We start from the raw sequence: 17,325 nt of genomic DNA, 5'->3' as shown, positions 1-17,325 counted from the left end.
GACCTGGGCCCTAATCAGGTAGAAGACAAGGTAATCTTTGGTTAAATTTTATTTGAGCTTTCCTACTTCTATTACCTGTTGCAGCAAACTGTAAAAGCACTGGAAGCACTCACTCTCGTGTGCGAGGATTTTTGGAAGACAGCTATTTGGCGTACTGACTGGATAATATTTGTGTCCATTGTAAGAGAGGTGATTCCACAAAATGCTCAAAATATAGAATGTTATTACTGATCATTCAACAAGTAAAATTTTCTTTAAGACCATCCAACAAAGGTTCCAGGAGCATATTGACAGGGAACTGCCAGTAGTTCAGACCAGAGCCAAGAGGATGTGGAACAAGGCATAGCATTCCTGGTGTCAGATGGATCATGGCTCAGAGCAGAGAATAAAAGCAAGAGGTTTACTTGTGTTTCATTGACAATGCAAAGACACTGTGGATCATAATAAACTGGATAACCTTGAGAATGAGGAGAATTCCAGAACACCTAATTGTGCTCATTGATCAACCAGGTAATATTATGTGGCTTAAATTCAGGAAGAGTGTATGTCAAGATTGTATCTATTCACTGTAAATGTTCAATCTGTGTGCTGAGAAAGTGACCACAGAAGCTAGAGAAGATGAGGAGGCATGTGGCACCAAGATTGGAGAAAAACTGAACAACCTCTGATATGCAGATGACACAAACTTCCTTGCTGAAAATGAGGAATTGAGACACCTGGATCATGGATTGTGGTCTTCAATATGGATTACAACTCAATATGAAGTAAAAAACAATCCTCATAACTGGAGCAAAAGCTTACATCATGATAAATGAAGAAAAAGTTGATGTCATATTTTGTCTTGCTTGGATCCACAATCAATGTTCATGGGAGCAGCAATGAATAAATCAAATCACGTATTACATTAGGTAAATCTTCAGCACAGACTTATTTGGAGTACTGAAGAGCAAGGGTGATGCTGTGAGGTCTTAAATGTGCCTGAACAAAGCCATGGCTTTCTCCCTCATCTCATCTGCATATGACAGTTGGGCACTGACTGAGGAAGACCAATGAAGAGTCAGTGCATTTGAATTGTGGTACTGGAGAAGAATACTCAAAGTACCATGGACTACTAAGAAAAATAGTCAGTGTACCATGGAGTGTTAAAGGGGCAAACCACTCTATGTTGGAAGAAATGCAGTATAAATGTTCCTTAGAGACATGGATGACAAGACTTTGTCATAGATAATTTGGACACATTGTGAGGAGAAACCAATCCCTGAGAAGGACATCATGTTTGGAAAAGTTGAAGGGCATCAACGAGAGGAAGGCCCTCACTGAGATGGATTGACACAGTGGCTGTAACAACAGATGCGATCGGAAAGTGAAGGTGGCCTAGGACCAGGCAGTGTGTTGTTTTGATCTATGGAGGGCCACTTGATAGCACTTAGTAACATTAAACCAAGAGTTTAAACTAAAACAAACTTCCTTTATCTTGGTGTTTGCATCTTGAAGCACTCAGACTAGCATACACCTTTATTTTTCTATTGTCTTATTAATATGAATATTTTGCGTCCGCAATTATGAACCATGTAGCAACCATGAATTAGGTGACATTGCTGAACCAGGAAGATGAAGGAAAAAATCTAAAAGAGTAGGAGAAAAGGGTATACCAGGGCATAGTTGACTCTGATGGACAGGTATACCTCTTTAGGAGATAAAAGAGTCAGATGTGAACATCATTTTGCTCTGACATGCTACTGACACTGAGCCAGATGCTGTGGACTCCCACCAGAAACCCTAATGACGTGCTAATTGAGGAAAACTAATGCAATCTCTGCATTGGGTCTGATATCTTGGGAAAAACTCACCAGAATTATTTTCTATCTTTCAGCTACTAGTCGAGTGTGTAACTGTTTTCTTAACCCAGGAACTTGAGATGCCCTGAAGGAGATTGGAAAATTCTCCCCTGGTTTCCCTGAGATTCATCAAGCAATAATCCAGGGAATCTCCGGCAACATTCCCAAGATGTGAGACAGGCTCCTTTCTCGGCAGGCAACAGTACTTTCTCCTGTTACGACTTTTTGGCTTCAGAAATATCAGCCACAGACAAACTGTCACCACAATAGGCGATTCCCTGAGGGAAACTGTGAGAAGGAGAAGAATCACTAGACCAGAACAGAAGACCAGTCCTGAAACTGTTCATCTGCACCTGCTCCGGGTCTCTACCCTATGATTGGTGGGTCCTGGGCGCCCCTGCAGTCCAGCTCCGTCCCAGCAGGGGAGATTAATGTCGGGGACACACTGACTTCCTCTCAGGCTCATTCTCACAGAGTAATAGATGGCTTTTTCTTGGAGTTCCAGGCTGTCCATTTGCAGATACAGCGTGTTCTTGGCATTGTCTCTGGAAATGAAGACTCTGTCCTCCATGGAGTCTGCATAGTTCGTATACCATGATAGATGTATTTACACAAAAGAGCTGAGAACAAGTTACATACTGATGTGTTTTCCTCCTCCCTTTTTGGGTCACTGGTTTCATCCACAGGAAATAAAAGTATTTTCCTTTCTTTCTCATGTCTAAGTGCATAACCAGTAATAAAGAAAGGATTCAGTTGCTATTCTGGGTCACTGCCTCAGCGCAGCACAGCCCCCTTCTCCCCAGGTTTTGTGACACTCTCAGGATGTGGGTTTCACACTGTGTCTCTTGCACAGTAATAGGTGGCCGTGTCCTCAGACTTCAGGCTGCTCATCTGTAGATACGCTGTGCTGACTGAGGCATCCAAGGAGAAGACATAGCCTTGTGTGAAGCCCTGGGCATATGTTGGTTTCCCAGAGTTAGTGTCGATCCAGCCCATCCACTGAAGCCCTTTTCCTTGCACCTGCCGCACCCAATGAATCCTAAAGCTAGTGAAGGGCTATCCAGAAGTCCTGCAGGACACCTTGACAGACTCTCCTGGTTTCTTCACCTCGGCCCCAGACTGCACCAGCTGGCTCTGGGCACTTGCACCTGTGAAGAAGTGGAACAGAAGATGAGTGCTCTGGAGCTACCGTAGCATCCTCCCCACCCCAGGATCTTGCCTAGTTACCTAGGGCAACTGCCAGTGGGAAAAGAAAACTCCATAGCCACTCCATGACGAGTGGAGTTTTGTCTCGGGGGTTTATGTGTAACCTATATGGCACTTTCCTCAATGAATGGTGTCTATGGGGACATGATTTCAGCTTTTTACCCTACATCACGCTTGTATTTGCATACAAGCCGAGTTCTGGAATGCCCGGTTCCTGTTCTCCATCAGGTATAAGTAGCACGTTACTGGTGAAGAGTATTGAACACGGCATGGATTGCTAGAAGAACAAACATGTTTTAGAAGGACAACCACACTCATACTTAAAAGCAACATTTTCCCTCTACTTTGAACATGCTACCATTAGGGACTATTCCCTGGAGATGGGCATCATGATAGGAGGGATGTGAAGAGTCAACCCCTATTATTTTATGAAGGAACTGAACCAGTTCAGAAGAATCTTAGTTAAGACAATTGTATAGTTTGTTGAGCTATAATGTGACCAGAAATATTCCATCGCTGTGAACCTAAGCTCAATGAGGGACTCTTGGGAGTCTACACCTATTATTTTATGATGGAAATATAACATATTTTGGAAGCATCCTAATTAGTAGAATGGTATAGTTTGTCAAGACACAAGTTAACTAGAAATCTTCCATAGCTGTGATCCTAAGATGAACCCTTCTGTCTTGTCTCACAGAGCATCCTGTAATGGTGTCCAAGCACAGATTCACATGGATACCAAAAAGACTCAATTCTTTTTTTTTGATTTTTTTTTAATTTTAACAATTTATTAGGGGCTCATACAATTCTTATCACAGTTCATACATATACATACATGAATTTTATAAAGCACATCTGTACAGTCTTTGCCCTAATCATTTTTTTCTCCTCTTTTCTTTTTTTTACATTTTATTAGGGACTCATACAATTCTTATCACCATCCATACATATACATACATCAATTGTATAAAGCACATCCATACATTCCCTGCCCCAATCATTCTCAAGGCATTTGCTCTCCACTTAAGCCCCTTGCATCAGGTCCTCTTTTTTTTTTCCCTCCCTCCCCTTTCCCCCCTCCCTCATGTGCCCTTGGTAATTTATACCTCGTTATTTTGTCATATCTTGCCCTATCCGGAGTCTCCCTTCCCCCCTTCTCTGCTGTCCCTCTCCCAGGGAAGAGGTCACATGTGGATCCTTGTAATCAGTTCCCCCTTTCCAACCCACTCACCCTCCACTCCCCCAGCATCGTCCCTCACACCCTTGGTCCTGAAGGTATCATCCACCCTGGATTCCCTGTACCTCCAGCCCTCATATGTACCAGTGTACAGCCTCTGTCCTATCCAGGCCTGCAAGGTAGAATTCGGATCATGGTAGTTGTGGGGAGGAAGCATCCAGGATCTGGGGGAAAGCTGTGTTCTTCATCGGTACTACCTCGCACCCTAATTAACCCATCTCCTCTCCTAAACGCCTCTATGAGGGGATCTCCATTGGCCGACACTTGGGCCTTGGGTCTCCACTCAAGACTCAATTCTCATCTGAGTACTATCAACCTTTCTCTACCCACATATTAAGAGTTAGAACCCGCAAACCTCAACTATCTCCAGGAGATTTCGAGTCCCCTAAGTTATTGAACCTCTATGACATAGGATCTTTTGTAAAACAAAACTTCATTTACCCAATGTTTTTGTCATTTGAAGATTTGAATCTGTCTATAAAATCATTTCACTCAACCTGTATATATAAACTGTGAGAACAAAGGGGAGACAGACAGACATTTTGGAGGAAGGGTCCCCACCCCCCGCCCATGCCCCCTGCTTTTCCCAGGCATGAGAAATAAAACTTAGAATGTTTAGAATGTACCTGATTTATGCACAATCTGGCAACAGCCTTTGGGTAATATGAGCCCTCTGTGTGCCCACCCTGTAACAAGCATGTTTGGTAAAGTAGGACAGGAAAAGGCAGAAGACCGTTAAAGATGGGTTGACACAATCATTGCAAACGTGGGCTCATACATCACAGCACTTTTGAGGATGGCAAACTATTGAGTTATGCTTTCTTCTCTTTTATTGAGATATTCTTAGTCTGACCCAATTCCCCCTAACAAAAACAACCACCACAAAGGCAGCTTATTAATATGATGCTGGTATTGTTTCAGATTACATCTACTAAAAGTCAAATTATTGAAAAATATATTTTATAAATCTGTTTTATCCACATTTGTGCTTATGACCCTTGTTCATATCGAGATTTGGGGCAGTGTAAACTTTGATCACAATTATCTTTTATGTTGTATGCTTCCATTGCCGTATACGATCATTTCTGGTTAAAAACTGGGTCTTGAGACCACACCTCTATATTCCTTTTACAAACAGTGTGGTTTCATTGTTCTCATTTACATTCTTAGCCCATTTTGAATTGTTCTTCTTCTTGCTGTTGCATAGTCCAAAACATTGATCCTGACACATTGTTTTGCATGTGAATGTCAAATGCTTCCACAACCATTTGTTGAAGAAACCCTTCTCTGGATGAATTATCACTCTTTTAGAAAATCAACTTACATTAGATATATAGGTGTATTTTTGTACCTTTAATTTTATTACATTGGTCGCTATGGAATCTCCAAGTGAAGCAAATGAATAAGCACTGCACTGCTAACCCAATAGTTATTGATTCAAACTCTCCCAGCAGTGACTTGGAAGTTATGGAAGTCAGGCTTAGTGAATTAAACCCCAATGCTCTCAGCCTTTAAAACATAAAATAGCAGTTCTACTATGCACACAATGGGCCACACTGAGTCAGGATCCTCTCCATGGAAACTAAATCTACACCTGGTTGTTTTTGTTTGTTTTTTTAAAATTACTATGAGCATATAAAAACCCTGGAGGTAATTGTGGTTTGGATGTGTATAATCCAGCAACTGGGGAAAACTTAAGTCATTTATCCCATGGAGGTTCACATTCCAGAAAAGAGTATATCAGATTCCTAGGAGTTGGGATTGATTCGATGATAGAAGATTTATGACTTCATAGTATGACTTGAGTCATGAAGCATGTCCCCTTCCATTTTGTGGACTTAGTTTAACAGCCCATAACTGAAATATGTCACATGAAGTGCAAGTTTCCTTTTTCACAAAAATACAACCAGTAAGTCAATTAAAATCTGCAAACAATTTGCCCTGTCCCTGTCCATTCCCAGCACAGCTGCCTTACCCTGCTGGGGTTCTGACATTCCCATGAGGTGGATTTTAACTGTTTCCTACATAGTCATAAGTGACTGTGTCCACAGACTGCAGGCTGACTGAAATGTCCATGGAGAAAGCATATCCTTCTTTGAAGTCCTCAAGGAAACAGATTGAAACTCAAGCTACAACCGTGGGCTCAAATTTAGCAAATTTTGATAGGATCATGTGGTGTTTGTTATTGTTAGGTGCTATGGAGTTAGTTCTAACTCACTGTGAATCTGCATGGAGTAAAAGAAAGTACTGCCTGGTCCTTTGGCCTCCTCACAATAATTATATCTGAGCCCATTGGTCCAGTCATGTGTCAATTCATCTCTTTGAGAGTCTTCCTTCCTGTAGTTTTTGTTTTCCTTTTAAGGAGGGTGTGGGACTAGGCATGCTTCCTTCTGGTGTGCATTGAATTGCTATAGAATAACAATGGAACGGCTCAAATTTTATTGCTCTGCTGGGAGGATGAAGAATTTTGTAAATTGCACAGTAGAATTTACTGCTTTGGGAATCTCCTTAACACAAATTTAGGCATTTTCCCCCACTCTTAACACTGCTTGAACCATACCTTATAAATAATTAACTTTCATAATTACTTCATGATTCTCACTTGCACTGACGTGGTTTTCTTACCGGAACACTACTAAGTAAAAACTTTAATTTCTTCTTTAGAATGAGGAGGGTAAAAAAAAAAAAAAGAAGAACGAGGAGGGTAAATTGACTGCACCAAGGCTGACGGGGGAAAACCTACATTTCAGATGGCCTTCCTTGTATTGCTGTGAGATAGAATGTTTTCTCTCTTTAATATACAACTTTTGAATGTACAGATATCAGTAGGCACATAATTCTTTTTTAAAATAGAGAAAAGATTCCCTAGGGAAGCTGTGGCTGTAGAAGAATCACTGATTACAAAAGGAAGACAGCCCTGAAGCCATCTGCCCCTGCTCCTGATGTGAATCCTGTGCTCTGTGGGGCCTTAGTGCCCCCTGGTGCCCAATGTCTCCCCTGCAGGGAGGTGTGTGTCTGGGTTCACACTGACTTCTCCCTGTGTTCCTTGTACAGTAATACGCGGCTGTGTCCTCAGCAGTCATGGAGCTCAGCTGCAGGGAGAACTGATTCTTAGATGTGTCTCTAGTGATGGGGAATTGACTTTGGAAGGATGGGTTATCTTTTGCATTATCATCACATCGTTTAAATCCCATCCACCACATTCCCATTACCAATGTATGGAGGATTTGGGGCCAGCAGTAACCACTGGTGGTGGAGTAACAAGAGAGAGTGCCATTAGTGAGAGCTTTGGGAGGGTTGCACTGGTCCTGGAACTGATTCCTGTAGCTGCACCTCAGACAAGACACCTTGACAAAGAGAGAGTTGGCCTTTCTGTCACTATCATCCACTATAGACCCGGACCTGATACTGAGACGCTCACTTTGCGGGAACTGTCAACAGGCACAGGAGAACATCCAGCAACATCATATTTAGACAACTTTATTTCAAGAGAACTGAATGCCTTCACAGCTGGATAGGAGAATTCCACCCTAGGGCCTGGAGAATAATGCGCAGTGTGGTGGAGCCCTGGACTTATCAATAGAGAAGGATTGAGTTCAGGCTCCACTCTTTGTTCTACGACCACCATAAGGTAATTAGCCTTTCAGTCTGCAATAAGAGTGGACTTTTAAGAAATTTTCTTCAGATGTGTATGGTAAAGATCAAAGGAAAGCCAACTATTCCTAAGTCCAAGGTTCTTACCATCCTGCCCCCCATCGCTCTTCTCTTGCCTTGGACTCCAATACATCTTGTGCATTTCTGAGTGAACAGGATCTAGTTCTTGAAAGGATCCGGGAGTCTTCATTACCTCACACTTTCCCAAACCCATTTTCTTTCTTGACACTCGGCGATCTCTAAATATACTTACTCCAAGTTCTTGGGGGTTTTCTTTGGCTTGTGGTCATCACAAACCACCACCATTCCAACAAGCAACATAAATCTGACACCCACTTCCTAACTGTGTTACTCTGCATAGACTAGAGAAGAAAATCCACAGAAGCATATATATATATATATATATATATATGAGAGAGTTTTATATAAAGGGTACATGTTCATTTAGAAAGTATCCCAACCCAGTGCTGTTTAAGCCTATAAGTCCAACATTAGTCCAAATGTCCGACAACGTCCTACGTACGAAGTCCTCGATCTAAGAAAACACATGCAATGATGCCTACTGCAGGAGGAAAGCCGAGTCAGTGAGAGTGTAAGCAGCTCAGCACTGGCAGGGGTTTCCACATGGCTGTTCCAGCACCCAGGGCTGCACCAGGGCAGGTCTATGTGGCTTTTCCTCAAGGATGTCTTGCAGGAAGTGAATCTTGACAGCTGAATCAGGGAACTGGCTAAGGCTGCTGCACCCTGGTCTGACCATCAGAGAGCAAGTGACCAAGAACAAGAAAGTCGAGGCTCACCGAGCCATTTATCTCTCCGTCTTTCAATTAATTTCACAGGTGTTTATGGGCCAGGTTGGTGTGATAAACTTTTACTATCTCACTGATCTACATCCAGTCTCAGTTTCTATAGATAAATTAAAATGAACTACAGATGCAACTCACAAGACAAAGCAAGGTCTTAACTCAATAACCTCTCAGATATCTCTGAGAAGAGACTCTACTTGTTTACTAGAGAACACCCAATATTACACTATGCCAGTCTAGTTGACACTTAAAGTGGCAAGGTCTGCCAGAGCAGTGAATGAGAAATCAACACTTACCAGAAGGGGCAGATAAAAGCCAAAACCAGTGAGTCACATCTTCAATGGGAAGACGCCTGCTGACTACTGAACAGAGACTCTGGATTCAAATGTAGGCCTGTGCTTCCTACAGGAAACAGGTCCGCAACATTTGGAGAATGACCATGAACACTTTTGTTAATGCCCTTTACCCAAGTGACCCTGGTACATCTGAAATGTCAGCATCCTCAAATTCAGTATCTTCATTTATGCTCTGGGCACAGGACTCTAATTTCTGTTTACCCAAACTCACAGATTGAGCATTGTGGAAAATTTTTTAGTTTGACAATTAAGAAGTAGCAACTCAAAACACCGCATTTTAAAGCTAATTGCACACCGTGGTTCACTTTTCATTTCTCTCCTTCCTATCCTAGGTCTCAAAAGTGTCCCAGAGTTAGAGTTGGCCTCCCTCACTTGTTTTCTGTTTGGTTATAGTGTCTGTATTACATCACAACTAACCAAATTTTAGCCAAATTCACCTGGCCTTCTTTGAGCTAGTTGCTGTTAAGGGGAATAAATAACTGCTTTGTCAGAAAGAGCCATATCTTTGATCAATATCCAGATATTTAAACAGAGTCATGCTTGTGTGTGTCATTTAGAAATTGCGGGATTGGTTCTTTTTTCACACATAGGCTGGAATGGCATCACTTGATACTGGTCTTTTCAACAAAGTACCACCTCATGCCATCTGCTGCTGGGGAATGTCTGACCAAATTAAATCCCAGACTGTGTGTATCTGCTGACTAGTCCAGGTCACCTTCATCTCTAAATGTGATGGTCATGATTGTCTCAGATAAGTTCATGACAGAGAACATGAAATCTGAGGTGTAAATCTATTGATAGTATCTCTCTGAACGGAATGCTCTTATTTAGCATGCAACAAATATTCTTAATAAGCTGGAAAATTCTCCTTAAACTGTGGAAGTCAACAACTTGGACTTTACACTCAATAGCATGGGTTTCTTTTCCACCGCCCCAAGCTACAGGGTGATATTTGGTCAGTCATTCAATCCAGTTGCCCTTAGTACTCTCCAATTTGGAATTTATAAAGTAATGTGGGCCCAATGAAAGGACACTCATATTTATTCCACTTTTCTACTGTTGTAGAGAAATGCATAATTCTTTACATCTTAAAATTACAACTACTTTGTTATTTAATGACTCTGTGATTAAGACATTATGTGGAGGAGAAGGTCTGATCCCTGATCACATGCAGTTTCTCCTTGAGAATCTAATGAGTGCGTGAAGATGATACTCTCATACAGTCACCTCTCTTGTTACCCAAGGCTGTAAGATGAGAGCTAAGCCATAACTAAAGCCCAAATCTCGTTTCAGCACACCTGGAGCACCACTGTTTCTCCTGAGGGTCCTCCCAATGTAGTTGCTGTGCACCTCAAGAAAGCCAAAGAACAAAATGACACTTAGTTTAAATTATATATATTGTTTACATGTTATATGTTTCATTTAAACTATATGACATGCACAAATTTCAGTGTCTAAATAGTTTATCAAATTGGTGTCTAAATAGTTTATCAAATTGGCTTTTCTGTCCTCTGAAGTACCAACCTGAAATAGAAGCTGATTGAGAGAATGCCAAGTACCAAGCTATTGAGAAATGCCAAGTACCAGAAGATTTCAAAAAATTAGACTATGTGTGTGTACCTGCGTGTATAAACTCTATATACATTTATAATCTACTTAAAATGATAGAACAATGACATAAGGGAAGAGATTAGTTGTTGAACTATGTGACCTAAATTCACCTTCCTGGGCTGTGAGCAAGAGAGTGATATGCAAATAGTTTTATATACACAGGTCTATGAATTCTATAAAAAAATTAGAGACCCTTTCTCTCTGAAACAAAAGTAAACCAGGCAAATTTGCTTCATCTTTATTTCTATGGAAATTCTAAGGAGTACAAAACAGATTTGCTAGTTCTTGAAATCTGTGGTATATTCAGTAATCTTTGCCAAAACCATAATTCAAATATGTTAAGTTTTCATTGGTCTTTTAAAATTCATTGTCAACATTTCTTACCTATATCAGGTGATAGAGAATGCCATGGCTGGAGTTAGTCATACCATAGTCCCAAAAATTGCACTTAAAAATTCAAAGAGTTTTTTTTTTAGAAATTCATTATACCTTGTTATGTTTCTTGCATTGATATTGATTATAGATTTAAGTGAAATAAATTCCTTGACTGCACTAATTTTTCATTTTATCATGATATTTTTTAATTTAACCACTTGAGAGGACTTCAGGTTTCTTTTTTTTAAAACATTTTATTAGGGGCTCATACAACTCTTATCACAATCCATACATATACATACATCAATCGTATAAAGCACATCTGCACATTCTTTGCCCTAATCATTTTCAGGTTTCTTTATAATGAAATATAAACCACACTGAAGGCTGTAATCATTGATATCCATCAGTGAGTGCTCAATATCTCTTCACTTTCAGTCAGCATATTGGTGTCATATGTGTGTCATAGTCATTGTACGGCTAACTGAAAAAGTCAGTTTGAGTTAACCTAGTTTTTCTGTTCTCTTCTCGTAAAGATTAACAGTCACAAAACCTAGTACAGCATGGCTGTGAGTCAGAATAGACTCAATGACATTGGGTTATCGGTTCTATGAAAGACACTTCTAAGAAATATAAAGTAAAAATCATGGAAAGGGTATATTTGTAGAAAACAACTGAGATAATGGCCTTATATTCAAAATATGAACCAAGTCCTTAAAACTCAATAAATAAAGTGACAGGAGACTAATTGTTTTTAGATACTATTTTTAATGTTGAAGCTATTTGGTTGCAGTGTAAAAATTCCCTATCATTTATAATCTTTGTAATGTTCTTGATTCCCCTAATCTCTAACATTACGGTGCACACTTGTTTTTCTGTGAAGGCATAAGTGATGGGTAGATAGACGGTAGATTGACAGATTAACAGACACAGATTGCTTGTGTTTGACATGGTTGTCCAGAGAAGTCAAACCAGTCACTCACTTATATGTAAGAAATAGCTTTATATGAAGAAGTAATTACATATTAACAAAAAATATACCAGCCCAATCCAACTCAAGTCCATGAGTCCGATACTAGTCCATGCGTTCCTCTTTAGACTCATGCAGCCACATGCAATGATGCAGAATGCAGGAATATCACATGATATTAGGTGCAAAATCTTGTGGATCCAATGTCTCTACAGCATAAAGACGAAGACACAAAATTTGGGGGTGGCGTGGGGTTCCAATGTTCCTCCTTATGAGAAAACCATGCCCACAAGGAGGTACCATCAGTCTGTGACCTCAGTGACAGGCTAGATTTCACCACATTATATATTTTCAATCTGACTTGAAATTATGTAACTTCCATACTGATAGTGATAGATGGATGATAGATAGATATGACAGATATTTACAGGGATAAGTATTTTAACAGTTTTATTAGTACGTCATCCACATGTCATACAATTCAATAATTCAATCATGTCAAGAAGAGTTGTGAACTTATCACCACTTTCAATTTTAGAACATTTTCTTCTTCCCTGTGCTCATTATTATTCATGAAATTAAGTTTTGTAATTGTAGCAAAAATATACACAGGAAAACACTCTCCAATTACACAATTTCTACATGTAAAATTCAGTGCCATTAATTAAAACATTTCATGTTGTACAAAGATTACTGATATCCTTTTCCAAATTAATCCACAACCATTAACATAAACTCAATGATCCCTAAGCAACAGTGCTTTCTCCTTCAACCACGGTAATCAATGGTCAAGTTCGGTTTCCTTCTGCTTGTTTGTTTTAGTAGCAATATTCTTCATACAGTATTCAAATATCACACACTTCTATGTAGAGTTAAATTGCTTTTAAAATGAGTTGCATAGACATCATCACAATCATTGCTAGTGTTTCTTCCCCCCTCCTGCACTTACTGTATGCTCCCCCAATTCCCTCACTGTCCCTGCCTCCCCTTCACACATCCCCACAATCTGGGAAACCCAACAGAAACCAAAACAAATCGGCAAGAAGAAAATAATACGAATATAAAGATAAAAATAAAGATTAAGAAAGAAAATACCACCAACAATATCTTAAAAGCAAAAAAACAAAAACCATAAAAGCCAGAGAAGAAATTACTGTAGTGGAAAAAATGAGAAATATTTGAACCTAGAGCAAATTCATGTTGAGTCAAGAGATGCCACCTGAACAAGTATCATATTATACTATGGTTTGATTTACCATAATCAAGATTACAATGACCTCTGGCTGATAGTAAAGCTGTTCTAGACACTTTCCTGTGTTTAAAGGGGATATGCCAGAGGATTACTCTCACTAGATGGGTTGCAGATGGATTTGGGGCCCCCACTGTCCTACATACTTTTCTATAAATTTTTTTGTGTTTTTCACAATTTAAGCTTTGCTGTTTTTCTCTTCATCATATTTGGATTTTGTTATGATCTGTGTATCACACATGTGCTTCTTCCATGTGGACTTAGCTGACACCTCACTCAGATTGATGATCGTTTGAATACAGATAGACCACCTGCTCTGACTTCCCTGCAAGATGCCACTGATCTTCCAGGCAAGACGCTGATAGAGGACCTGGTCTGACCTGCTCTGATCTTCTTTGCAAGATGCCACTGATCTTCCCTGCAAGATGCTGATAGAAGATCAACTCTGATCTCCTTTCAAAATGCTGATAGATGACCTGCTCTGATCTTCCTTGCGAGATGCTGATAAACAATGTCTACAACCCTGGACCAGTGATATCGACTTTTGTGCAGACTGTTCATTTGCTTGATTCTTAGCCCTCACCCTCACTGCTGGCCTCGACCCAGACACAGGGCCACTGGCGGCTGCCAAGTTGGGTAGACCAGCAGTGAGTGGGGACTTTGTCGTTTTCCTCACCTCCAGTGGGAGGTTGACGAGCAGTCTCATGCTGGCAACCCTTGGGAAATGTTCTGATGTGCTCATGCTCTTTGGCTCCCCAGGGATCTGAACCCAGGTCTGCCATCAGCTAGCCCACAGATGGGTCCAACAATTCTCCCTCCTCCTCTTCAGCAAACTTTTGGGTAGTAATGGGTTGGGTTCCATTTCTTTTTTAAAAATCATTTATTGGGGGCTTATACAACTCTTATCACAATCCATAATACATCAATTCTGTCAAATACATTTGTACATTTCTTTTTTCTAATCTTATTGTTTCAAAATGTTTCAAGAAACAGATCAACCTTTATCTGTCTTCATAATTTTACTTCAAAACACTGCCCTAATCTCCCATCTGTTCTGTTCAAGATGCATGTGTGTTAGGGGACGCTCTGTGTGTGTGTGTGTGTTTGTGTATCCAACATACACACCTATTTGTGCAGTGTCGTGTTTACCAAACACTCGGGAGGTGAGCCGGCCAGTAGTCCGTGTAGGTCAAACAATGAGGTGCGACCTCCTGGCTAATGTGTGCACCTTCCTCCTGACCCTGCTTGTGGGAGCACCGCACGCAGGTGGGCCAGCTCTGGCTCCTCTCTGGCAAACAGCGACCCCTCCTCCTTTGAATAGTTCTGGATAATGATTTCATTTCTCAAATGTATCATTTAAAATTTTTACGTTTAAAATCAGGCAGTTCATATTTAATAATTTTATTTAAAGACCCGGCGTGTGTGCGTGTCTGGCATGCACAGAGGGTGATGGTGTGTGTGTATGTGTATGTGTTCACGTGCGCGCACACGCCCGCGCCAGAAAGAGAGATGAGTCAAGCACCTGCATGGCCTAACCCAAGAACGGACACACTCACTAAGGTGGTGTAAAAAACACAGCCAAATCCTAGGTTAGGATCAACATGCTGATAATACCGACTTATAAGCAGCAGCTGAGTGAGAAGACAGGCCAAGCTACTGAGCACGGTACCCTTGCTGGGAAAGTTCCCCTCTCCACTCCAGAACCGACAAATGAGAGGATCGTCCTTGCAAGACGCTGGTAGAGGATCAATCTGCTCTGCCTTTCCTTGTGAGACACCGCTCATCTTCCCTGAAAGACGCTGATAGATGACCGCCTCTGATCTCCCAGAAGACGGCGTTCAACAGTTGTGGCAGAGGAACTATTTGACAGCAAAATTTTTCTCGTTTTTAGTGCCCTGGAAATATGGCATTTTGACATATAAAAGCATTTAAAACTCCTCAAAGCAAACAGCCTTTGGTATGCAAATTTTTTTTAAAATGTCAGGGATCTTGAGAGAGATTAGACTATAAAAGTGGTTATTAAAAATGTCTGAAACAATTCTCTGAAGGTGAGGACAACATGCTAACATGAGTAACTCTAAGGTGAACAAAGACTGTAAACCTAATAGCAAAATAAAGTGCGCACAGCACCTAGTTTTCACTCCATAGATTCCATTCCCTTGGCTAGATGGCTCAAGAATTTGAAATTGGCATACATGTACAGTGCAATTGAAAATACATAAAGGGAAACACATAATTAGAAATGAAATAAAAATGTTCCCAATATGATAAAAAAAGTTGGACAATTTTGAATAGTAACAAAACAATAAAAATTTGGGTTATGATGTAAACTTTAAAAACAATATTCCTGAGTTCTTTCCATATTAATAAAAGGTTGAATGAATAAAGTAAATAGGGACAGAAACATCTCTTACAAAAGAATTTCAAGTGATGCATACAGTCACACACACATATCAATGCACACGCATAGACTAAAGAGTGACGTCTTTCAAGAGCTCATTTTACTTGTACCCACAATTAAATAGCATATTGCATTTGGGGAATCTACTGTGGAAGGTCTCTTTAAAGTACTAGTTATAAAGATGTCACCTTGAGGAATGAGGCGCACCTGACAGAAGACACAGTAGTTTAACTGGGCATACACCTGAAAATGTGTGACCATAGATTAGAAAAAGCAAAGAACCCTTGATACCTTTGGATGATGGCATTGGGGATGGACATTTAACATGTAGTAGATTCCTGTGTGGGAACTAGTGCTGCCAGAGTTCTCTGTAGAAGTGAGCATGGCAGGACTTCATCTAGTGAACTTTGGACACAAGATCAAGAGGGCCAGTCCTTGGGGAATGGCATTATGACTGGTGATGATAAATGGGTCATGATAAATGTAAGGCCCTCAGTAGCTGCCACAGCAGGCTCAAACACAGATGGTGATGATGGCCCAGGGACAGGCAGTGATTTGTTCAGATGCACAGAGCCCACTCGATGGCACCTAATTACAACAATGTAAACAAACAAACAAACTTAATTCATCTTGCTGTTTGCTTCAGGGAGAACTCAAAATAGCATACACTTAAATATATATATATATATATATATATATATATATATATATATATATATATATATATATATCTTGATATATGAACATGTTTTCATTCAGCGCATGAACCATGCACCAGTGCTGAACTAAAAAAAGGTGATGCCAAGTCATAGTTGGCTCCAGCCAGGACACTTCAGGGTGAGAGGAAAGAGGGTCAGATGTGAACGTCATTCTGCTCTGACATGTTACTCATCCTAAACCAGACCCTACTGACTCCACACTGAAATCCTAAGAGTGTTCCACGTGCAGTAAGCCACTGAGATCTCTACAGTGAGTTGGTATTTCAGAAGCAGGTCAACAGAACTGTTCTCTAACATTCAGCTCGTGTTCCAGGGCTGAACTGCTTTCACCACACAGCGCCTCCAGCTGCACTCAATGAGTTTGGGAAAGTTTCCCAGGATTCCTGGGGTTCATCAAACACTAGTGTTTGGAATTTCAGGTGGAGTCATTTCTCTACCATGTAAGACAGGCTACCCTCTCTGCATGGGATAGCATGCCAGGTTAGCACGAATCCCAACAAAACTTAGTTCTGAGAACAGGGTGAAAAATGTTTCTATCTCAAAGAAACACTCAATATTAAGATAAATTTTCATTTATCTGAATATACCCATCACATTTGTAGGCTGATTTTCTGTGTTGCCATACCTCAAATTTAAATCATTAGTCTTATTGAAGGTTTTTAAATTTTATTTACATTGAAAACTGAACAGTATTTTTTTCAATCTCTTGACCAATCAGTATTCTTTACCAAATCGCTGTAGTTTGTCCAGTAGAAGTGCGCAGGACACACAGTTCTGGAAATGGAGTGCTGTGTGAAACAGAGCCCTTATTCATTGACCTGGAGACCGTGGGACAAAATTATTTGCAGAGCTCATTGAAATCTGCAAACTAAGTGAACAGACTACAATGGATGGATGGATGGAATT

This window comes from Tenrec ecaudatus, chromosome 17 (assembly GCF_050624435.1).
Source record: "Tenrec ecaudatus isolate mTenEca1 chromosome 17, mTenEca1.hap1, whole genome shotgun sequence".
NCBI lineage: Eukaryota > Metazoa > Chordata > Mammalia > Afrosoricida > Tenrecidae > Tenrec > Tenrec ecaudatus.
This window is presented reverse-complemented; position numbering follows the sequence as displayed.